The 26,585-nt window shown below is 40.1% G+C and overlaps 1 protein-coding gene across 1 annotated transcript in view; it reads right to left on the bottom strand.

The window, feature by feature from the left end:
• The window catches only part of LOC126267936 (ankyrin-3-like), a 227,418-nt gene that overhangs the window by 31,705 nt on the left and 169,128 nt on the right, over positions 1–26,585 (bottom strand). The window lies entirely within an intron of this gene.

Below are 26,585 nucleotides of genomic sequence, written 5' to 3'. Positions count from 1 at the left end.
TATGTCTCACATACCTCACAAAGTTAATCTTGGCTCCGTTAACACAATGTACGCTTCGCACTGGTACTGTATGTACTGACAAACGTGCCATATACTGTACATGCCTTTTGCCATTGTGAGGAATGTGTAAGTAGGCTGTTTAGGTTTTTATATTGGTAACGACATGTAGCGCTCTATATGAAAATCACTGACTGTGCTGTGTGCAGTCTGAGGCTGGTCGGCACTGTTGCAATATTAGCCATTTTAGTGTTGGGCAAGTGGCTGTTAACAGCGCATAGCGTTGCGCAGTTGGAGGTGAGCCGCCAGCAGTGGTGGATGTGGGGAGAGAGATGGCGGAGTTTTGAAATTTGTAAGACTGGATGTAATGAACTGCTATATATATTATGACTTTTGAACACTATTAAGGTAAATACATTGTTTGTTCTCTATCAAAATCTTTCATTTGCTAACTATGCCTATCAATAGTTAGTGCCTTCAGTAGTTCGAATCTTTTATTTACCTGGCAGTAGTGGCGCTCGCTGTACTGCAGTAGTACGAGTAACGAAGATTTTTGGTGAGGTAAGTGATTTGTGAAAGGTATAGTTTAATGTTAGTCAGGGCCATTCTTTTGTAGGCATTTTTGAAAGTCATGTTGTGTTGCGCTAAAAATATTGTGTGTCAGTTTAAGCACAGTCTTCTACAATTTTTCCAAGGGGACGTGTCATGCGGAGGTGAGTACATTGACTTCAGCAGAACTTTGCTTACAGAGGACGATAATTACGACACTTCCACAGAATTATCTTACAGCAAGGCGCACATTTAGCGCTACAGGAGACGCATTTGAGTGATTAATTTTGTACTTAAAGCATTTATTTTTCAAGATTTTTGAATTACAATGAAAGTTTTCTGTGATACATTTCATTCCATTGCTGTAATCCGTAACACCTGAGGGTATAATTACATTAATCCTCAGGGGGGTACACGCTTACTTTGTGTCCCATGTGAGTGGCAAACACAAGGAGCCCTAGCTAATATGGTATTTGCTTGTACAACTTTACACATCGGTACCATATTCCTCTAAAACAGAATTACACAGGTATCTGATTATTTGACAGAGAAATAAACATCTTGTTACTACATCACTGACACATGTTTGCACAATTACACAGTTGGATAACTTCACACTTATGAAGCTGTATTTTGTCTGTACTTCGTGGACTGTTCATATTTTTGCGGAACCATTGTGATACTATGAGAGCTTTGAATGGTGTATTTGGTATGGGATCATGATTTTAAAGTACGTTTGAGGTAGATGACACTACTGAAATGAGCAGAGAATTTTCTTTAGGTTTTGACATTATTGCAGAAAGCCATGAGTTTTAGAGATTTGGTTGAGTTTTTATGATGTTATTATTATGATGACCATGTGTGTTTTGCTGTTGAGGTATGTTTATGATTAATAAGCTGATGCTATATGAGGAATTTGATTATGCTACATGTTTATTATGATGAAATATTGAAGAAGTGTCGACGAATATGTATATGTGTAATAAGGTAAGGAATAATGAGTAGTGGTTAGGGACTCTGCCTTGTGAAAAAGGATGTTGGAAATCAAGAATTGTACTTTAAGAGCTACGAAATGTGTGTAAATGCGTGAATGTATTACAATGCCAGCGAATTTTTTTTGGACACTGTTATATTTATGTGATTTTGTTTCTACACATTTGCAACACAAATTCTCGACCTGTGAAACTTTTATATGAAACTGTCACTGTAGTGCAAACTGGTGTCGTAAATATTTCGGTAAGAAAGTTAAGTGACCACCTGCACGTAATGCGTCGTGGGCACCCAGCTGTGCGACAGTCGCCTGGAAAAAAGCCATTAGTGTACAGGTGGAGAAAAAAGGAGGCCATTATCCTCGCTATTGACATTACTTTGTAGAAAGCATCGCAAATACAACACGCTCAAACTTGAAAACATATGATTACACTGTGGAGCTCGTAATTAATGGTATTTACTAAAATGCCTAATGCAATGGTGAGAAACATTTTATATCTATTGTCTTTGTAGTCGAGAGATTGCTAATTTTGTTTAATATCTAGTATCTAGCCCCACTGCAGCATTGATTAAAGTAAAATTTTATAGATGTACTAATATAAATATTTTATGCCTAGAGATTCAGTAAATAATAACTTTATGATCTACTTCAAAAAAACGAAGGTGCACAAAAAGACATTTCCCTTCACAGGAATTGCATACGGAATTTTCTTTTCAACTACTTGGTAATTTTTTTGGCAGAATAACTTCTTGTGGTGCACCACTTTAATTACATAGACATTAAGATGTGAATTCACATTTCCCTTATCTGCATTGTTGTCTTTAGTGTACTAGTTTTTCTGCTTGTGGGTTTGTCATGTTTAGATATAAGTTATCACATTTACTGATGCTTGCTTTGCCAATTTCCATTTTTTGTCATTGCTGTTTGTGTTAATTCTTTTGTGCTGCTGCATTGATTCGTCCCTTAGTTTAGCATCTGAGCTCAGTAGATTTAAGTTAGCTTAAGATGGGGTAGGCTATATAAGAGAACAGTTAAGATGGCGGCGTATATGGATGTAGTGGCAAATCGCTCCGTAAATATCGGAAAATTACCCTCAGTAAAATGTCTACTATGTGCAAAAAAAGTGATAAAAGGTGTTAAAATATGTGTAGTGGCACATAAGTGGTATCATTCATGTTGTTTCGTGGAAGCAAATCTCAGTAAACATACATGCGACTGCGGAACAGAGTGCAACGGTCTTGAAACTGCATTTGAAATGTGCAATGCTGGACTCGAAATAAGCGTGAGGGAAGAACTGGAAAGTGACTTAAGTAAAGCCAGATAATACGCAGAAATGCTGAAAAGTTTGATTGACTATATGGACGTTCCCACAGACTCACAAACAGACAAACGAGAGTGTGTATATATTAGGCCTAAGAAATTCTCTCGCCCTGTGTCAAATACCAACATTTTTCGTGTTCCGTTAATGAATAAATACAATGTACTAAATGCAGACAGTTCAGAATCGCGGACAAAAAATCTCAGTGTAGCTGGTAACTGCTCACAAGGATCTATTGAACGAAAAAGTGCCAGCGGAAACTCGTTACCAACAAGTACTCTTAAACGAAAAAATAGGGTTACAGCAACTTTTAATAAAGCAGAATATGAGACAAAAAAGGAAACAGTGAAGAAGAAAGAAGAAATATACATATTATCAACGAGTCATGGTAAGGGACTGGCCACAATCATGTCTGACATGCAATCGGAATACAAAGTGACTGGAATTTCGAAACCTGGTGCTCCTCTACGGGAAGTGCTGAAAAACTGTGAAAGTGCCGTAAAAAGCGACGTCAACTGTGTCATCATCGGCGGAGCAAACGATGTCTAGAAACACGAAAGCAGCCTTGCTGTAAGAGCACTGAAAGAATCGCTAAGAAAAATTTCACAGGCGAAAGTATTTGTTGTAATCATTCCCCATAGGCACGACTTAACAGAAAACTCAGTGTAAACAGAGAAATCATCGCAACAAATCGAAAATTCAGGAAGATTTGTAGCAGTTTTGTGCACACAACTTTCATTGAAGCGACGACTTCAGTAAGAGAGCATTTTACTAGACATGGACTACACAGAAACAACCTAGGCAAGAAAGTGCTGGCCAAAGAAATTCTCCAGGTGATAAAAACTGCAGGAGTGGACACCCATGTGAAAATAGCACTACCTGCAACAGGTTCTCTGCCAATGACAACAGAAATGAAAAGTGCACCTACAACATATGAGGAAGAAACATCTGCAGATACACTCTGTGATGAAAAAATTACATCTGTGCCAACATGTGAAGTATCACAGTCACCAGTGGCATCATCAGTAACAGCAAGGGAAAAGGAAGTAACTGTAGCAGTACCAGCAGAAGTTTCACCAGCAACAGTAACCACATCACCAGTAGCAGAAGTTTCACCAGCAACAGTAACCACATCACCAGTAACAGTAGTGGAAAAGGCAGTACCAGCAGAAGTTTCACTAGCAGCAGTAACCACATCACCAAGTACAGGCGGTGGAAAAGGAAGCAACCGTAGCAGTACAGTGCAGCTTAAGGAGGAGCCAAAGGAAAAATACATCTGTGCCACTTAGTGATAATTTTTTATGGTTTCAAGCCAAAAAGAAGACAAAAATGTGAAAAAACTGCCTCCAAACTCACAGATAAGTAACAGTAGTATCATATTCTTAAACATTCAGGGTCTTGAAAGTAAAGTTGAAATACTGGAGGAGGCAATGCCACATAATAAGTACTCCTTCCTATGTTTATCTGAACATTGGCTTAAACCAGGACAAATTGAATACTATGTACCAGAAGGCTATACACATGGAAACAGTTTTTGCAGATCTCAGTACCGCAAAGGAGGTACTGTTATCTTCGTTTCAAAGGAAATAGAGTTTAGACCACTAGATCTTAGTTGGGCATGTGAAGAGAAACAGTTTGAAATTGCTGGAATCATATGTGATGTAATGAAACTTATCTTAGTATGTATATACCATACCCCTGACTCAGATGAAAAAACTTTCTTAGATAAGTTAGACAGTATATTCTGCCACATAACAAAGTGGAAACAATATGTAACTATAATTGGGGGAGAGTTTAATTCAGGCTTTGATGTAACATGTAACAAACTAAGTGTAAATAAGTTACTAAACATGCTAAGGCAGCACAACTTCCATCATGTAAATTCTGAACCGACAAGACTAAAAGCGTGCCTGGACAATGCTTTTGTCAACTGTACTCGTGATATTTACTCCACCAATGTAAAGGAATTTGCTTTCTCTGACCACTCCATCCTAACAGTAGAATTAAGACATATTATGAATAGGAATGGGAACAAGGCCACACAAAAAATATCAAAATGCAATACCTTTATACTAACAAAAAAGAATCTCGGAAAACTAACACACCAACTAAACATAACTAACTGGGACAAATTATTTCAAACATATGGTTCTAATGCGCAGTTAGTGTATGAAACATTCCACAGTTACTTAATAGGGGTTTTAAAAGCTCATCTTGTACCAAAGAAATATCACAAAACAAGAAAGGGTAAAATGTGGTACACGAAAGAGTTGGAGAATCTAAAAAATAAGCTAATGCTGTTAAAGCGCCTAGGCAAAGTAATTAATTCTAAAGAAATTAAGGATCTTGAAATCAATGCAAAAAAATTGTATAAGAAAGAGCTACAATTGGCTAAACAAAGATACAACACTAATCTCATAAAAAGTAGTAGAAACCAGTGCAAAACTGCCTGGACAATAATTAAGACTATTAAAGGTCAAATAAGAAACATTGATGAGACAGTCCCAATACCAGTAGATACATTCAACAAATATTTTGTAGGCTGTGCAGATGAAATAAAAAACTTGATCAGTAAACCCAATGTGTCGCATATAGATTATCTTAAGACTGCAAACCGAAATCATAATCAGGCTGGACCTTCATTGAAACACCTTAAAGAGGTATGTCAAGACGAAGTTATCAAAATTGTCAAAGAAATGAAAAATTCACATAGTACAGATATTTATGATATGTCAAACAATTTACTGAAAGAAGTAATACCTTACATTGCAGCACCATTAACATATTCTATAAACTTGTGTCTTAGAGAAGGGGTCTTTCCTGATTCTCTCAAACTATCCAAGGTGACTCCAATCTTTAAGAAGGGAAGCAAAGCTGAGCCTGCTAACTACAGGCCAATTTCACTAATTCCAACACTAGCCAAAGTCTTTGAAGGCATAATGTATCAGCAGATCTATGAGTACCTAGAACTAAACGATATGCTGAGTACATCACAGTTTGGTTACAGGAAAGAAAGGTCAACCATACATGCCATAGAACTCTTAGTGAGTGACATTTTAGCAGCATTTGAGGACCAGGCTCACATACAGGTAACCTTATGAACCCATTCTATTCAATAGAAGAATTTTTAGAAATACCCAATATCAACTTAAGTTAAATGTGGTAAATATATTTAATAAAAATATTAGGTTAAGTGAACTGACGAAGTATATTGCATGTAATAATGCTGAATGACCAATAAAGAATCTGAATCTGAATCTGAACGAGTTGTGATGAGTTATTAGAAATGCATTGAGAAGCTATAGGAAAATGGTTTGGCCAAAAAAGTATTTTGAAAGAGGATATGAACAAAAAAGTAGGGTTTAAGGACAACAGGTTTAAGTAGGATTTTTTGGAAATAAATGATGAGGTGAGGTAATGGAAAATAAATAATGAGGTAAGAAATATGAGAACAAATAAATACAGAAAGCATGATTGGATAGGATTTTTTTGATGGAAAGAAATGTTGAAATAAGACGACAGATCTATGGAATGAAGTTTTGGGTTGGACTGCAGTACCAAATGTTACACTGAAAACAAACCCTGTCCTGTCCTTTCGTATTATTCCGCTATGTTTTTCTATACCCTTGTGTATTTGTGTTTTTCCTGTCTTTATGTGTTTAGCTAATAAGATATATGTTGTGGACTTTTTCTAATACTCAGCTACATTCACTATGATGAGGAATACTGTTATTTTCAAATATAATTTGCATTTATAATATGTTATTTACTTTGTAAAGATGTTTAGACATTATTTATTCTGTTTTGTTTTAATGCTCATGTATGAAGTTGATGTCTCAAAAGTTATTCTAAACTTTTATGTATGTACCTATGTCATAATTCCTGTAACACTGTTGTATCTGTCTATTTCTATTGTTTTGTAAAGCTTGTACTACTACAAATGTTATCTGTATTGTTATGTTTTTTAATGATGTATTTTGTACCTTTGTAATTGTATTCTTATGTCGTAAATTTATAATTGTATAGACACCAGTTCTTCAAAAGAAGTATCATTTCACTGCACACATTTCTGTTGGTCATAATATATGCACAATAGGTGAGAAGTAGGGACTGTTAGTGCTTGTGCGTATCTTAATAATTCAGCAAGGGACTGGTTACAGCATTGCTGGTTCTAAGGACACTTCAAAAAAAAAAAAAAAATGTGAGTGCACAAAGGTGGTTCATGGACTTGCTATATTGTCCACAAGACTCTTCGATGGTGATTGTGCACCTCCACAGTCGGAACGGATGGCTGCTAGCCATCTCTACAAGGACTACAGTGGGTCTACACCTTTGATGACTCACCAATACCATTATCTCTACAAGGACTGTAGTGGGTCTGCACCTCTGGTGGCCCATCAATAACATAATCTCTACCAGGACTACAGTGGGTCTGCTCTGTGATGACCTACCTACCAATATTCTTCAAAACTTCGACTGACTCAGCTGTGGGTTTGCTCTGTTGTGGCCCATTACTTGTCTGCATATCAAGAGTCAGCACTGTCTTTCTGTTCGAAGGACAGGACTACTTCAAGACTGCATGGAAATCCATTACTTCCGTGTGCATTCTATGTCACTGCTCACTTTGAAAAAAAAAAAAAACTGCAATTTTATTGTGATGGATGATCAGGACTGTCTTTATGGACTGTAAGATAAATTTTAACTTTTGACCAACATTTTATCAAGAAGTGTGTGCATTTGATATCTTTGTTACTGTTATTATGAAAAATTTTATCAAACATTTTGGCCACTGCCCAAAAAACTTGTAAAATTTTTTGTGGGGAGCATGGGGGCCATGTAAGTAGACTGTTTAGGTTTTTATATTGGTAACGACATGTAGCGCTCTATATGAAAATCACTGACTGTGCTATGTGCAGTCTGAGGCTGGTCAGCATTGTTGCAACATTAGCCATTGTAGTATTGGGCAAGTGGCTGTTAACAGCGCATAGTGTTATGCAGTTGTAGGTGAGCCGCCAGCAGTGGTGGATGTGGGGAGAGAAATGGCGGAGTTTTGAAATTTGTAAGACTGGATGTCATAAACTGCTATATATATTATAACTTTTGAACACTATTAAGGTAAATACATTGTTTGTTCTCTATCAAAATCTTTCATTTGCTAACTATGCCTATCAATAGTTAGTGCCTTCAGTAGTTTGAATCTTTTATTTACCTGGCAGTAGTGGCTCTGTATTGCAGTAGTTCCAATAACGAAGATTTTTGGTGAGGTAAGTGATTTGTGAAAGGTATAGGTTAATGTTAGTCAGGGCCATTCTTTTGTAGGGATTTTTGAAAGTCATATTGTGTTGCCCTAAAAATATTGTGTCAGTTTAAGCACAGTCTTGTATAATTTTTCTAAGGGGACGTTTCATAAATGTAACTGAGTTCTCTAAATCTTTTGTTGAAGCAACTACATATGCCTTCTGCAGTGCGAGGAGAAATTATTTCGCATATGTAGGATAATGGAGCCGGCAATGAACTGAGCAATGTAGGGGTGCGTCCGAGGTGCGAGCAGAGGGCAGCATCCACCTGCACCCACATCAGCTGCGACAGGACGGTGCACACCAGAGAGCTTGTTGGGTGGCATGCCAGGCGCTGATGTTAGTGTGTAACATGAATGACTTGTGGACCTAACGAATGTGAATACATATCGAAATGGAAATTATCAGCTCATAAGCTTTCTTAGAATACTGTCTGCAGTTTGCCTCAGATAAAACATACATGTTGTTGTTGTGGTCTTCAGTCCTGAGACTGGTTTGATGTAGCTCTCCATGCTACTCTATCCTGCGCGAGCTTCTTCATCTCCCAGTACCTACTGCAACCTACATCCTTCTGAATCTGATTAGTGTAGTCATCTCTTGGTCTCCCTCTACGATTTTTACCCTCCACGCTGCCCTCCAATACTAAATTGGTGATCCCTTGATGCCTCAGAACATCTCCTACCAACCGATCCCTTCTTCTGGTCACGTTTGTGCCACAAACTTCTCTTCTCCCCAATCCGATTCAGTACTTCCTCATTAGTTATGTGATCTACCCATCTAATCTTCAGCATTCTTCTGTAACACCACATTTCGAAAGCTTCTATTCGCTTCTTGTCCAAACTAGTTATCGTCCATGTTTCACTTCCATACATGGCTACACTCCAAACAAATACTTTCAGAGAAGACATCCCGACACTTAAATCTATACTCGATGTTAACAAATTTCTCTTCTTCAGAAGCGCTTTCCTTGCCATTGGCAGTCTACATTTTATATCCTCTCTACTTCGACCATCATCAGTTATTTTGCTCCCCAAATAGCAAAACTCCTTTACTACTTTAAGTGTCTCATTTCCTTATCTAATGCCCTCAGCATCACCCGACTTAATACGACTACATTCCATTATCCTCCTTTTGCTTTTGTTGATGTTCATCTTATATCCTTCTTTCAAGACACTATCCATTCCGTTCAACTGTTCTTCCAAGTCCTTTGTTGTCTCTGACAGAGTTACGATGTCATCGGCGAACCTCAAAGTTTTTATTTCTTCTCCATGGGTTTTAATACCTACACCGAATTTTTCTTTTGTTTGCTTCAATGCTTGCTCAATATACAGATTGATTAACATTGGTGAGAGGCTACTACCCTGTCCCACTTCCTTCCAAACCACTGCTTGCCTTTCATGTTCCTCGACTCTAATAACTGCCATCTGGTTTCTGTACAAATTGTAAATAGCCTTTCGCTCCCTGTATTTTACCCCTGCCACCTTCAGAATTTGAAAGAGAAAACATACATATGAACATTAATAACAATGATACAGTTCCAAATAATGCGTTGTTGTCAATGAACTGATTCTAGATACTGCCGGTTCCTCTTCTGTATTTCTACAACTGTACATTTTAATAATAACAGGAGGCAGCTAAAACTTATGATTTAGTTCCTAAAATACCAAGGATACTACCTGAATCAACAAATTTGCTATAGTTATAGAATTTTAAACATTATGAATTTTGAAAAAAAATGTTTAAATTACAATTTTTGGCCCACATATTTTTCTCTGTTCACTGGAATAAAGTGCTGTAACGGCCATATCTCTTTTGGAGGGGTAAATTTATGAAAGGTGCTAAGAGACCTTCATTTTTTAATAGAAGTTTTGCAAATACTTCTTGTGTTACCAGCTGTTTTATCGTTGACAGACGATAACATCGATGGAAACACTCTTCTAGCAAAGACGGCAAGTAACATTAAGTCTCAAGAGTATATAGGTATAAGATTTATAAATCTACCAACTCATCCTGGCAACAATGCGGCGACAGAAGCACTTGCTAAGGAGCAAACTTCGTTGTCACACGTGAGAGGATCCATGCAGAAGAAATTATGCGGTCCATGGAAGCAATATTCAGGTACACATCTTTAATTGAAGCTGAGAAAATTAGGCAACAAGCTGTTCAAATTATACTATGTGCCAATCCACAAAAACATAATATTAAACATGAAGAAAAGGTAGCCATTAGAGAACTAAAGAGGAAGGACAACATTGTGATATTACAAGTAGATAAGGGCGATGCTGCTTTCATCTTGGACACTGCTCATTATGAAGACAACATGAAAGATTTACTTGGGGATGCTGAAATGTAACGCCTCAAGACTTTTTATGTGAAAGCTCTTAACGCTTCTTCCGTAAAACATACATTGATGACATGCTACATCTTTATGCTTCATGTCTACATATTTATTTTTCAATGTATTCACCGTGGTGGTGAACACATTTCTCCCAGTGAGAGGTTAGTTTGTGGACACTGTCACTATAGAACTTTTGATTTCTGTGTTGGAGCTTGCAATTTTCTTCACCACCAAAGTGAAGTCTTCGAAGGCGTTAATTATGTTTTGGAAACATGAAAATCGGTTGGTGCCAGGTCGGCACTCTGTGGAGGATGATCGGCGACAGTGGACCTGAGGAGTTGGACTGCAGCAGACGTGACAGCACTCGTGGTCTGCCATTGTCGTGTTTAAGGAGAGTGTACTCCATGTGTGGACCATGTTTTCTGCATTCAGAAACCCTATTACAACACACTGTTTCTCAAGTACCGACATAGTTATGTTACACACTGTCGAGTCAGCGGGATAGTCGACCGAGTAATACGCTTGACACAAAATACTTCAACTAATACTTAGAACAGAACAAAAAATTTGGAGGCACAGTAGTCCCCTGCACTAATGATCCCTTTTACAGGGAATAAAGGTGGATCCTACAGACGACATAGCTCGAAAGGTGCAGACTTAAAGTTGGAATCAAGAATTTTACTCTGATACAGCCAAGGGACTCATTCCCATAATCCTAGTTCCACATAGAATTTACGGAGTGCCAAAAATACACAAAGGAAGTCATCCATTAAGACCGATAGTTTATGAGATGATTTCGCCTCCATGTAACTTACAAAATATCTAGCCTGCCAATTAAGACTTTTGGTTGGAACATGGAACTCTTATCTGAAGAATTCGATGCACTTTAGGACATGTGTAGGGGGAAACAAATATATCCCTAGACATGATAGTCAGTTTCGACGTCAAGTCACTATCTACAAACGTGCCAGAGGGCAAAACTCGTTGGATCCAACAAGGGCACGTCCCGCCTTGAATGAAAGGTGTGACAGGAGTAGTGATGAGTGTTCGGGTATGCGCCAGTAATCACGATTCTGTAAGCATGTAGCTACTGTTATCGCATGGACCAATAGTTTATCAGTGCACTTTCATTCGGTTTTGTTTGGTGAACACTTGGTAACGGCTAGCGCCAAGTGAAAAAAGGCTGACTAGCTCACGTGACGGAACCGCTTAAGAACTGTGTCTCGAAAAGATAAAAATGTGCTAAGAATATACTTACAGATCAACCGCTGCGCAGTGAAATCATATAATGGTAATGGTGTTTCGTGATGTGTGAGGAGCTGGGTCGAATCGCCCAGTGGACCTTCTGCGTCATGCACACAACATTTCTAGATTAATTATATCGCCACGAACGAGGACCTGGAGGAAATCAGTGAATGGATGTGAATGAAATATCTGTTAGGGGTGGTCCATATGAGTCAAATCAGTGAAAAAATGAAAAATTAATTAATTTCATTTTGGCAAATAAAGGAATTCTGGTATGGCGAATTTACCAATGCAAGTTAATTACGAAGCTGAGTAAGTAGATGTACGGACAATAAACACAAAAATGGTTGATAACGAAATTTCATAATTATACGGCAACATCACCTAAGTTTGAAACTAAGTCGGTGGACCTAAGATAAATAGAGACAGGAACTGTAGGCCTTGACGTGTTATGTGATTAGAGTTTGGCACGATTGCTTAACTGTGAAGGCGTTGTGATTGATAATATGGATGGGTGATGCTATTACTGTCAACGGCGTGAAAGGCTCTGGCGAGGTCTTCTAGCTAGCTTGTGCTTGTTCTAAACCGGAAATAAGTGAGCTGAATCTAGTGTTATTTATACAGTTATACGAAGAAATTAAACAGGGTAGAACTGAAGCCGCACTGCCTAAAAAAAAAAAGACAAAAAATTTGAAAAATATTCAACAGTTTTTTGAAAAGCTTGCTTATGAAATCAAACAAATTAGCATTGAAGCCCCTAAGAATAACAAAAAACCTGTGGAAAAGATTACAAAATGTAATATGAAGGCTCATAAAATTCTTACAAAACAAAAGGGGTCGGAAAAGTTCGTGGACACGTTACTGTGGAACATCAAAAGCTTAGTATCAGGCTTCAGAAACAAGATGAGAAGCTTTTAAGTCACGGAAGAGCTCGTAGAAGAGATCAAAAAAATACATGAAGAACACAGAAAGCGCATAGAAACATTTCCAGTGTGTATTAATCACGAAAGCCATGGTTGCGGCCGGCAGTGTGAGGATATCAGAAAGATCATAAACGCTGTGTGAAATGACGTGAATGACCACCTTCTAACACAAAACATTTGAAGCAGCTAGGTGAGAACGTTTAACATATTTACTCGGAATACAAGCTAAGCATGGAGCGTGTGGCTGCTGTAAGTGCTGCGTTGGCAACAGTAAATCGAGAGGCAGGAAAACGGATACAAGACGAAGCCAAATCCATATTGCACGGCGGTGGAGTAGCTGGGAGAAATCTTGTAGGAACAGTAAGTGATGAAATGCAGGAAAACAGTGAAGATGCTGCAATAAGTCTATAACATTCTGCGTGGTGTCTGTTTGTTCTATATCGTGTCTCCCTACCACTTTCGCGCAACGACGCTCTGAGCGTGTTTTTAGGGAATTGACTGATTTGAACCTCGGACCTGTTGCTGGTAAGGAGACGCCAGACCACACATGACATGTAGAATTCAGAAGAGTTCAGTGAGACTAGCGATGATATAACCAAATACTTAATGATTTCAGCGTCAGCTCCACTGAACTCCCTGTAAAAGAATCTTAATACTAACTACATTTAGTGGAAGGGGTTCAAGGCTTTCCTATTTTTAGCTTGCTGGTAAAATAACGTCGAAAAAGCAAGTGTTGGTTCGCACCCGATTGCATTGATCTGTGCTGTGACACGTTTCTTCTCGCATTCTATGTACTCTCTGGTGAGGGAGCTCTGATTACTTGTACTATGGGTTCTACGTATTCAAGACGCAAGTTAGAATCATCATCGACTGTCTCTCTACTTTCCTGCTCCTCTGTCGTATGCTGACCTAGATTTTCTGTGCCTTGGCGTACATTATCCTCGTTATGGTGCGTTATCTGTCCTATTTCTCGCGATACTGCATCGTCTGTTGTACTGTCCTCTATTCTCTGTCCATTTTCATGCTGGGTCTCTACCTCAATTCGGTCAAGGTCTCGATCTGCCATTGCTAATCTTTCCGAATCTTTTATTTTCTGTTTTAAAAGCAATTCATGCGCCCTACTTCGCGTCAACATGCGCTCATACGATCTCACGCGTTTCATAAACTTTTTGTTCACACGACTTGACAAACCATTCACTTACTTGTTGGGTCAGAACCAACTGTCAACGATGTATCCGTCACCGGCGCACGTGCATTGGAGAAAAAAACCTAATTCTAACAATATTAAAATTCATAACTTAATTATGCTACTGCCTCTGCTACAATGTCTCACTATTTGTTGAATACTTTCTTACTATCTATCACTGCAGCTACTGTTTTCGACTATGTATAACTTTAGAAAAAAAATTTACTACGAAAATTTTTAAGCAGGTATTTTTTTGAGCTAGTTAGGCATGTGGTCGACGTTCAATCATGGTATTTTACCATCCTGGCAGGGTCGCCATTTTCTAAACATTCATGGTGGTGTCTGTTTGTTCTATATCGTGTCTCCCTACCACTTTCACGCAATGACGGTCTGAGCGTGTTATTTAGGGAATTGACTAGTTTGAACCTGGGACCTATTGCTGGTAAGGAGACGCAGACCACATATGACATGTAGAATTCAGAAGAGTTCAGTGAGACTAGCGATGATATAACCAAATACTTAATAGTTTCAGCGTCAGCTAAACTGCACTCCCTGTAAAAGAATCTTAATACCAACTACATTTAGTGGAAGGGGTTCAAGGCTTTCCTATTTTTAGCTTGCTTGTAAAATAACGTCGAAAAAGCAGTTAAGTTTACCATTGGAAATTTTATTCTACTCATAAAACATTGTTTATAAATTGCACTATTGATAGAAGAAAATGTTTCAATACAGGATGGTAAAAACCAACTGCGTTCAACAAAAATGTGAACGAATATTCCCTGAGTGGGTTTCCAAGTTCAACAATGGATCGAAGGTTGTCCTATGCCATATCACATCTATAATCTAGGTTTAAATTAAGTTTTAGAAAATGGTCTACAGTGACCCTCAATTATCTTTAATTACTTATCTAACTTGTTGTAAATTACAGTGGCTGATGTGGCTTCTCAATAACTATATAACAGAAAAATCATCGCATTTCAGATTTTTACTTCAAGTGGCAAATGTGAACACCATGAGCTTTAATTGACGATCGACACTAGTATTACGCAAAAAGAGGGTGTAACAGATGAGACTTCTGCAGTTCTGAGTGAAGCTTTATGCGCTGTTATGCGGCATCGCATGCGTTCATTACCTTGTCGGTGTTCGTCAGGGGGCGGCGGCCGGCGCAGCAGCCATCCAGCTCGCCGTCTCGGAACTAACTGACGTATTCTAACTTCTCTTTACTACCATTTACCGAAGTTGGTTTAAAAAAAACTATCTGGCTGTGTTTTCATCTGACCAATCAGGGTCTCAATGTTAACCTTAAGCTCCGCCTACAAAAATTCTGTCTATCCAATGAGAAACGTTATACTTTTCGTGGTGGGGCAATGTTTTTAAAGTTTGCAACGTAACAGAGACGCGAAAAAGCCTCACGCTAAAACTTGCAGCTGGTGTGGTCCTTTTAGCGTTATCGTAAGATCTATACTGTTCTTCTGGAGAGCTCTATCTTTTAACATGGGCTGGGGGGTGGTCCTAATGTAACAGAGACGCGAAAAAGTCTCACGCTAAAACTTGTGGGTAGTGTGGACCTTTTTGTGTTATCGTAAGATCTATACTGTTTTCTGGAGGGCTCTAGCTTTTAACATGGGCTGGGGGGTGGTCCTTGACATAACAGAGACGCGAAAAAGTTTCACGCTAAAACCTGCAGCTGGCGTTGTCCTAGTGCTTAGCTGGCGACGTGGGTGTCCAGTCCGTCCCTTATCGTATGGCCTTCTAGCTTAACACGGTTCTGCTCTCGGCTTCTGTTCTCGTTTCTCCCCTCGGACTACGTCTGTCTTACGGTGGGAAGGTATGACATGCTTTTAGGCATTCTTGTGTTAGTCTGTGGTATTCCATTTGCTCACTCGTTACTCGTATTACTTTGGTTAATTTAATGTGACGATTTATTCAGAACTATGTGACATACTACTGGATTTGCTTATCATGTCAGTGTTTTCATGGGAGGTGTTGGATGTGCCTGACACCTTACAAGTCGTCAAGGCTTTAATGAAGGGTTCCAAGAACCGGATGCAAATCAGGATTGTATAGCGAAAGAACACGAGATTCAGATCGGTGATGTCAATAAAGACTGCAAGGAAAATATAGGAGAGATATAAGGCACAGTGACATTAATGCGCCCATTGCCTATGTTCAACGTCAACATGCAAAATCAACTGACAGAGGGCAGATGGCAGCACCAGCGCTGCAAGGTATGTAGAGAGTGTAAGGGGGACGGGGGACGCAGGTAACTGTGCGCTTGTTGTAATCTGTAAACTGAGCGGTGTGTCTTCCGTCCTAAAGGACACGGTCATTGACATCAGATAAACGGGGGAGGGGGGGGGGGGCGGCTCTCTATATCTGGGCCGATCCAGGTGGAGGTGGCCTCCACTCTGACTTCTCAACCGACTGTCTAATGAGAATCAATCAAGATGCAACCATCAGCATAGGATAAAATATTTCAAAAATATGAAACAAATTTCTTCACTTGTTGCATCTGCGTCTACATAGATACTCTGCAAATCACCGCACGTTGCATGACAGAGGGTACAGTGTACAGCTACTAGTCAATCTGTCGGCAGTTGTAAGGTGTCAGGCAAATCCAACACCTTCCATGAAAACGCTGACATGATAAGCAAATCCAGAAGTAGGTCACATAGCTCCGAATAAATCGTGACATTAAATTAACCAAAGTAATACGAGTAACGAGTGAGCAAATGGAATACCACAAACTAACACAAGAATGCCTAAATGCATGTCGTACCTTAACACCGTGAGACAGATGCAGTTCCGAGGGGAGAAACGAGGACAGAAGCAGAGAGCAGAACCGTGTTAAGCTAGAAGGCCATACGACAAGGGACGGACTGGACACCCACTTCGCCAGCTAACCACTAGGGCCACACCACCCGCAGTTTTAGCGTGAGACTTTTTCGCGTCTCTGATACGTCAAGGACCACCCCCCCAGCCCATGTTAAAAGCTAGAGCCCTCCAGAATAATAGTATAGATCCTACGATAACAGAAAAAGGACCACTACCACCCACAAGTTAAGTGTGAGACTTTTTCGCGTCTCTGTTACTTTATGACCACAACCCAGCCCATGTTAAAAGATAGAGCCCTCCAGAAGAACAGTATAGACCTTACGATAATGCTAAAAGGACCACAACAGCTGCAGGTTTTAGCGTGAGACTTTTTCGCGTCTCTGATACGTTGCAACCCTTAAAAACATTGCCCCACCACAAAAATTATAACATTTCTCATTGGATAGACAGAATTTTTGTAGGCGGAGCTTAAGGTTAACATTGAGACCCTGATTGGTCAGGTGAAAACACAGCCAAATAGTTTTTTTTAAACCAACTTCGGTAAATTGTAGTAAGGAGAAGTTAGAGTTAGTTCCGAGACGGCGAGGCGAGCGGAGCTGTGCTGCCCGCCCTGCCCTGACGCTGCCTAATACCGACAAGGTAATGAACACACGCGATGCCGCATTTTTGAGCGCATAAAGCTTCACTCATAACTGCAGAAGTCTCACCTATTACACCTCCTTTTTGCGTAATACTAGTGTAGCTCATAAATTAAAGTTCATGGTGTTCACATTTGCCACTTGAAGTAAAAATCTGAAATGCGATGATTTCTCTGTTATATAGTTATTGAGAAGCGACATCAGCCACTGTGATTTACAACAAGTTAGATAAGTTATTAAAGATAATTGAGGGTCACTGTAGACCATTTTGATAGTTTTTCTCTTTTGTGAAACTTAATTTAAACCTAGATTATAGATGTGATATGACATAGGTCATCCTTCGATTCATTGTGGAACTTGGAAACCCACTCAGGGAATATTCGTTCACATTTATGTTGAACGCAGTTTTACCATCCTGTATTGAAACATTTCCTTTTATCAATAGTACAATTTATAAACAATGATTTGTGAGTAGAATAAAATTTCCAACGGTAAACTTAACTGCTTTTTCGACTTTATTTTACCAGCTAGGTAAAAATACGAAATCCTTGAACCCCTTCCACTAAATTTAGTTGGTATTAAGATTGTTTTACAGGGAGTGCAGTGGAGCTGACGCTGAGATCATTTAGTATTTGGTTATATCATCGCTAGTCTCACTGAACTCTTCTGAATTCTACATGTCATATGTGGTCTGCGTCTCCTTACCAGCAACAGGTCACAGGTTCAAACTAGTCAATTCCCTAAAAAACACGCTCAGAGCGTCGTTGCGTGAAAGTGGTAGGGAGACACGATATAGAACAAACAGACACCACCATGAATGTTTAGAAAATGGCGACCCTGCCAGGATGGTAAAATACCGTGATGGAACGTCGACCACTTGCCTAACTAGCTCAAAAAAATACCTGCTTAAAAATTTTCGTAGTAATTTTTTTTTCTAAAGTTATACATAGTCGAAAACAGTAGCTGCAGCGATAGATAGTAAGAAAGTATTCAGCAAATAGTGAGACATTGTAGCAGAGGCAGTAGCATAATTAAGTTATGAATTTTAATATTGTTAGAATTAGGTTTTTTTCTCCAATGCACGCGCGCAGGTGACGGATACATCGTTTACAGTTGGTTCTGACCCAACAAGTAAGTGAATGGTTTGTCAAGTTGTGTCAACAAAAAGTTTATGAAACGCGTGAGATCGTATGAGCGCATGTTAGTTCGAAGTAGGGCGCATGAATTGCTTTTAAAACAGAAAATAAAAGATTCGGATAAATTAGCAATGGCAGATCGAGACCTTGACCGAATTGAGATAGAGACCCAGCATGAAAATGGACAGAGAATAGAGGACAGTACAGCAAACGATGCATTATCGCAAGAAATAGGATAGATAACGCACCATAACGAGGATAATGTACGCCAAGGCACAGAAAACCTAGGTCAGCATACGACAGAGGAGCAGGAAAGTAGAGAGACAGTTGATGATGATTCTAACTTGCGTCTTGAATACGTAGAACCCATAGTACAAGTAATCAGAGCTCCTTCGCCACAGAGTACAAAGAATGCGAGCAGAAACGTGTCACAGCACAGATCAATGCAATCGGGTGCGAACCAACACTTGGGCGAAACCACAGAGCGTAGGACGTCGGAAGAAAACACAATAGGTCCCACCAATGTGGCAGAATTATTACAACAAATTACGGAAACCATGACAAGGCAAAATAAAGACATGGCGAACTAAATTCAAATTCAGAATGCAGAAACCACGAGACAAATACGTGAGATTAAAGAACAAAACAAAAAAAATCAGTTACACCTAAGTCATATTGAAGACGAGGCAAAAGAATCTCCAGAAGTGATAACAAAAGTAATAACAGGTTACAATCAACTGAGAACAGACATTGACAAGGTACAAGTGGACGTACAAACATTGCGTAATGACACTCAGGACGAGATCAAAACATTTCGTAACAACATCCAGGGAGAAGTCAGGAAACTAAAGAAACAGATAAACGTAATTACTAGACAAGCAGCAGGTACAGCGCGTGAAATTTTTGAAAACAGTGTGTTACACAAACGTATCACAAAAGCAACGCTGAAAAGATATGATAACCGCATAGTCAAAATAGAAGCGCAAATGAAGCGACAATTTCAGAAATTGCGAACAGAGTTGTTGCAAACCACTGAAGAGCGTAGTGAACAGGATCGAACAAGCACAGAATCTGCAACCACATCCGTATCTGTAACAGCACCGGAAAAACAAGCAATTAACGAAGATATTACGCATTTGCGATACCAATCACAGGCGGAAAGTAACATACGTGAAATCAGGCAGCCTGCACAGCAACAAATACATTTCGAATTTCTTGATGAACAAACGTCATCACAAACACATGCGGAACCACAAATGTATGTTTCAAGACAGTCTGGATCGTGCAATGAAGCGGCAAGGTTAGCCAGACAAGATACCCAACCAATACGTGACAATGGAAAGACAGGTCGCGAAGAGTACAGTGCAATGCATTCAGCTACACGTTCACAACCGATGGAAGAAAATTATTGCGTACCACTCCAACGATACTACGCAAGGGTAGGCGAAAGTTACAGTGGACAATATCCAATGGATCTACCACAACCGGAAAGAACGACGGGAGAAATGATCAGAAACAAAAGTGGCGAAGAATAGTGAATTTCATATGGAACTATGACGAAGTACGACAAAGATCATTTCCTCACAGTCAGAAAATCTCAACACTTTCGAGAAGGAAACTCATTACATCTACGAACTTTTATTGATCAATTCCGAGTAGGATTACCAGAACACTGGACGCTATCACCCAAATTAGACTTTATATGTGTACACATGTCGGGAACAGTCGCAGAAACCATGCAGAATGTTGCAGCGACATGCCGATCGTACGAAGATTTCAGAGAGAAGTTTCTCTATCGATATTGGTCCAGCGAAGCACAGAACGGAGTGAAGTACGAATTATTACAGAACCCATATTTTGAAAATTCAGGAGAGAAGAGTCCCGTGAAATTTTTCGAAGTAATGGCAAACAAAAATCATTGCTTAGATGTACCATACAGTGACGGAGAGTTGATAAAATTATGCGCCATGAAGCTACCATTGAAATACCAGCAATCATTAGTAGGTCGCGGAGGCAATGACGTCGAAGCATATAAAGGTATTCCAAGGGAATTAGAGTTCATATTTTCGGAAGATGACGCAAGAAAAAGGAGAAGCGCACGTGAAAACGAAAGCAAAAAGCAGTGGAATCCACAAGACACAGTACTAAGAAACAATAATTACGACCCACGTGATAACTTCGCGCCAAGAAACGACAATAGATTTCAACAAAGAACCGGTTATGGATTTAGAAGAGAATACGGCAATAACTAAAATTCACCCAGGAACGGCAACAACTATTACAGAGTGAATAACGACAACCGGTACGGGTACTGGAGAACCAATAGACCGACAAATTATTAACAAAGAAACCACTATCAACAAACTGAACAAGAAAGGCGAATACAGATAGGAGAAGTGGAGGTAAGTCCACGAAACCCCAATAAACGTTCGAGTTGACAGCTAAGCGCCCATGCCAAAGAGAATGACGCACCGACCCAGGACAATTGCAGCACCTTGAACAAAGAAGTAAAAATCTTATCACGAGAAGAGAAGATAGAATAAACAAATCCGCAGGGTCCAGATGAAAACGAAGACAGGAAAATAACAATATTGTGTTGGGACGAATTTAATTGTGAGAATACTGAAGAGGGAGGTGAATTACCAGAGGCATGCACAACAAATGTAGGAGGAAAGGACGAAGTAATGAGTATTGCAGAGCTATTTGAGATGTAAACCAGGGAAAGCGAATTCAATGATGATAATGCGCAATTGACAGAAGTTGAAAATAAGTTACAAGTGGGCACACAACCCAACGTATATAATGAAGGAAGTTATGAAGCGATAATTAGAGCATTTAGATGCGATTATGTGGAAGTAGCGACAAAGAAGGAGAAGATAGACGAGGATGAGAAAAAGGAGAGGATGTAGAAGAAAGTGTAAATGAAGGAAGAAATAGAGAAGAGGAAATAAAAGAGAGAGAAGTAGCAGTCGATGCTTGTCCTACATAAAGTTCGAATTCACAAGGGAAATTCCTAAAAAGACTGATGTATGACTCAGTGGAGGATTCGTTGATGCAAGAGGAAGAAGAACAGAACCAACCCTTTCAAATTCAACCAATTGTGAAGGCCATGGTAAAGCATATCCCAGTCAATATTGTAATTGATAGCGGAAGTGAACTGACTGCGATCTCAGAGAATTTATTCATGCAGTGTAATGCCAATGAGGAAATGCCAGTTCTGAAAACTCGTAAGATTAAAGTAAGAGGTCCTATTAGAAACAATGCTTTGAAAGTTACGAGACAAACAAGGTTAACTCTTTCGTGCCAAGGTCAAAAGATCGAAGCCAACCTCTTGATTTTACCTAAACTAACTGTAGATTTGATTATAGGTGCAGATTTTTTAAATGAGAGACGAGCGATAGTAGATATGGGGAAAGGTAGCGTAACATTCGGGAATGTCACACTTCTCTTTGAGCAAAAGCTAAAATTAGAAGAAATACCAGTTATAAACAAACAATTAAGAATGATGCGAGATAAAGCGGATGAAGAATTAGAATGGTATGCACAAGAGAAGGAATCGCTTCAACTCATGTTAGAAGTCCATAAAGAAATCGACGAAAAATTGCAAGAAGTTCAAGGTATTTCGGAACACACTAAAAGAGTATTAGAGGGTATTTTACGAGATAAAGCAGAGGTATTTTTAACTAAGACTGGCAGTATTAAACACTTTCAGTACAAGTTTGAAGATTAATTTTATTATTGGTAAATAATCAGCACAATATTTCAAGATTATGTTCCAGATAAGATAGTCAGGAGAAAGAAGAATGAAGAGAGTGGAAGGTGGGAAAAAGAAAGTAGTTTCAATAATAACACCAACAGTACCATAGATTAAGGTGGAGGGATAAAGCATAGATAGTCTAACAGCATGAAATACTAAAATGCTATACACCATGACACTACACAAAAATAAAAAACGAATTTGAGGATTCTTGAGTAGACGTTAAGACTCCAAATATCTTAGAATTGTAACATGGAAAGGGCACCGAAATTTGTACAGCTTTTTAAGAAGGCGCAAAACAATGTACATACTAGACATATGTTAGATGATTATAAGTAAAACTTTTTGTAAGAACCATTGTAAAAACTCCAGCAAGGAAGAGATGCAATGACCCACAAGTTGCAACACGAGAAGTATCAAGAAAGAAACGGACGTAATTAGCAAGACAGAAGGACAGCGAGACCAACAGAAGGCTCTTGTAGTTGAAATGGGCTGCTGTATATCTGCCAAGCGGAACCATAGAGTGCCGGAGCCCTTCAGCGACGGTACGCCGAACGACGGGACGCCTTGTAGTTGAAATGGGCTGCTGTATATCTGCCAAGCGGAACCATAGAGTGCCGGAGCCCTGCAGCGACGGTACGCCGAACGACGGGACGCCGGACGTCAGTAGTGACTGGTGGACCGACAGACAAGCAGACGCCCGACTCTCGCTGCTCGTAAACCCCAGGGCGCCCCCGACTCAGCGGAGCGAGCAAGAAACGGCCCAACGAGAAGACCGCTTGGGCAAGCTAACACTGGCAAAAAATATGCGTAAAAGTCACACTACTGCTATTAAACAGCACGCTGATGCACGAAACTGAAGAAGAAATTCCACGAAGTAAAAATTACGCTCCCAAACAATTTATCAAACTCTTACTAGGAGGAGAACTTCAAAGCGACTAGTTATCAATAAATATTTCCATATCCTGCCCAGAGAAGAACCAAGAAGCAAGTAAGAAGCAGAGAAAAATCAGGAAGAACAGAAGTTAAAGATTCGCAAGATCGAGACCAAGAAAGAAGATGGGTGAAGAATAGACAACATACCTTCCCAAATCCCTATCCTATTGTAAACTAGTCGTCTGCGAAGTATTACAACGAAAAACGACCGCATTCAGCGACACATAACTATGACTTTCACGCATATAAAGCCAGTAAACCACGAGATTCTGCACTCACAGCTCCATTCCATTATGGGATCTCCACAACAGCAACACACACTTGCAAAGCCAACAAGGAACGATGAACTAAACTGTACATCAAATACTTGCCCACATCCATCTCGCTCAAGTCCATCACCTTCGTGCAAGAACATTAGCCAACCTCATGCTTAAACATTCATAGAATTGTGTGAACCTGTGAAATACAATTATGTGATGTAGGAATTGTGCAAAAAACGTGTGAAAAACTAAATAAGTTAAGCACACCAGACAGCTAATAAACTACAAAATAACAGTCATTGACTATGGACTTAAGTAAAAAACAGACTATCGAAAAAAAGTCATTAGTTCTGAAATGGACAGTATATAAAGAAACAATATGCCACTTATTTTCTCCTCATAAAAATAAAAGAACAACTATATTTCACTTATTTTCTCCTCATTAAAACAAGGAATAAAAAATTATGTAGTTGGTTGTTTTCCCTTTTTTTAACATTTGTACCGTTTGTTAGGATAATATCTCAATAGTTCTGTATCTATATTTCTTTGTCAAAGCAATTCTTGGAAATATTCCTTATTTGTTAGTGTAACAATGTTGAAATGAGTGTCTAGAACATAAACATTTTACTTGTACATGATATTTAGAAAATGTGTTAGGAATAGATTTTCTTAATTACTACATTTTTTTTTTTTTGGTCATCAGTCAACTGACTGGTTTGATGCGGCCAGCCACGAATTCCTTTCCTGTGCTAACCTCTTCATCTCAGAGTACACACTCCTGGAATTTGAAATAAGAACACCGTGAATTCATTGTCCCAGGAAGGGGAAACTTTATTGACACATTCCTGGGGTCAGATACATCACATGATCACACTGACAGAACCACAGGCACATATACACAGGCAACAGAGCATGCACAATGTCGGCACTAGTACAGTGTATATCCACCTTTCGCAGCAATGCAGGCTGCTATTCTCCCATGGAGACGATCGTAGAGATGCTGGATGTAGTCCTGTGGAACGGCTTGCCATGCCATTTCCACCTGGCGCCTCAGTTGGACCAGCGTTCGTGCTGGACATGCAGACCACGTGAGACGACGCTTCATCCAGTCCCAAACATGCTCAATGGGGGACAGATCCGGAGATCTTGCTGGCCAGGGTAGTTGACTTACACCTTCTAGAGCACATTGGGTGGCACGGGATACATGCGGACGTGCATTGTCCTGTTGGAACAGCAAGTTCCCTTGCCGGTCTAGGAATGGTAGAACGATGGGTACGATGACGGTTTGGATGTACCGTGCACTATTCAGTGTCCCATCGACGATCACCAGAGGTGTACAGCCAGTGTAGGAGATCGCTCCCCACACCATGATGCCGGGTGTTGGCCCTGTGTGCCTCGGTCATATGCAGTCCTGATTGTGGCGTTCACCTGCACGGCGCCAAACACGCATACGACCATCATTGGCACCAAGACAGAAGCGACTCTCATCGCTGAAGACGACACGTCTCCATTCGTCCCTCCATTCACGCCTGTCGCGACACCACTGGAGGCGGGCTGCACGATGTTGGGGCGTGAGCGGAAGACGGCCTAACGGTGTGCGGGACCGTAGCCCAGCTTCATGGAGACGGTTGCGAATGGTCCTCGCCGATACCCCAGGAGCAACAGTGTCCCTAATTTGCTGGGAAGTGGCGGTGCGGTCCCCTACGGCACTGCGTAGGATCCTACGGTCTTGGCGTGCATCCGTGCGTCGCTGCGGTCCGGTCCCAGGTCGACGGGCACGTGCACCTTCCGCCGACCACTGGTGACAACATCGATGTACTGTGGGAACCTCACGCCCCACGTGTTGAGCAATTCGGCGGTACGTCCACCCGCATGCCCACTATTCACCCTCGCTCAAAGTCCGTCAACTGCACATACGGTTCACGTCCACGCTGTTGCGGCATGCTACCAGTGTTAAAGACTGCGATGGAGCTCCGTATGCCACGGCAAACTGGCTGTCACTGACGGCGGCGGTGCATAAATGCTGCACAGCTAGCGCCATTCGACGGCCAACACCGCGGTTCCTGTTGTGTTCGCTGTGCCGTGCGTGTGATCATTGCCTTTACAGCCCTCTCGCAGTGTTCGGAGCAAGTATGGTGGGTCTGACACACCGGTGTCAATGTGTTTTTTTTTCCATTTCCAGGAGTGTATTTATAAAAACAAGATTTCTAAGAAAATCGATGTGAAAGACTCCTCACTTTCTATAACAAACTTCTTAAAAAACAAATGAAAGAAAATAATTAAAAATTAATAATAGCATAAAAATATTCTTGTCTTGTCATTTTAAATTATAATGTGGCAGAATATAAAGATATAACTTAGAAATACAAACTAGCGTATAACATAATAACGTGGCTGAACAGTACGCAAGAAAATTGAGATAAATTAGAAAGTTTTTGACTGACTTAGACAACGATTCGATCATTGCCTAAATTCAGTGCAAAAATAAAGTTAGAAGGGTGGTGATATGTAAGGTGTCAGGCAAATCCAACACCTTCCATGAAAACACTGACATGATAAGCAAATCCAGTAGTATGTCACATAGCTCCGAATAAATCGTGACATTAAATTAACCAAAGTAATACGAGTAACGAGTGAGCAAATGGAATACCACAGACTAACACAAGAATGCCTAAATGCATGTCGTACCTTCCCAACGTGAGACAGATGCAGTTCCGAGGGGAAAAACGAGGACAGAAGCTGAGAGCAGAACCGTGTTAAGCTAGAAGGCCATACGATAAGGGACGGACTGGACACCCACTTCGCCAGCTAACCACTAGGGCCACACCACCTGCAGTTTTAGCGTGAGACTTTTTCGCCTCTCTGTTATGTGAAGGATCACCCCCCAGCCCATGTTAAAAACTAGAGCCCTCCAGAAAAACAGTATAGATCCTACGATAACACAAAAAGGGCCACTACCACCCACAAGTTTTAGCGTGAGACTTTTTCGAGTCTCTGTTACATTAGGACCACCCCCAGCCCATGTTAAAAGATAGAGCCCTCCAGAAGAAAAATATAGATCTTACGATAACGCTAGAAGGACCACACCAGCTGCAGATTTTAGCGTGAGAATTTTTCGCGTCTCTGTTACGTTGCAAACTTTAAAAACATTGCCCCACCACGAAAAGTACACTCCTGAC

The sequence above is a fragment of the Schistocerca gregaria genome, chromosome 4 (genome assembly GCF_023897955.1).
Source record: "Schistocerca gregaria isolate iqSchGreg1 chromosome 4, iqSchGreg1.2, whole genome shotgun sequence".
NCBI lineage: Eukaryota > Metazoa > Arthropoda > Insecta > Orthoptera > Acrididae > Schistocerca > Schistocerca gregaria.
This window is presented reverse-complemented; position numbering and strand designations above follow the sequence as displayed.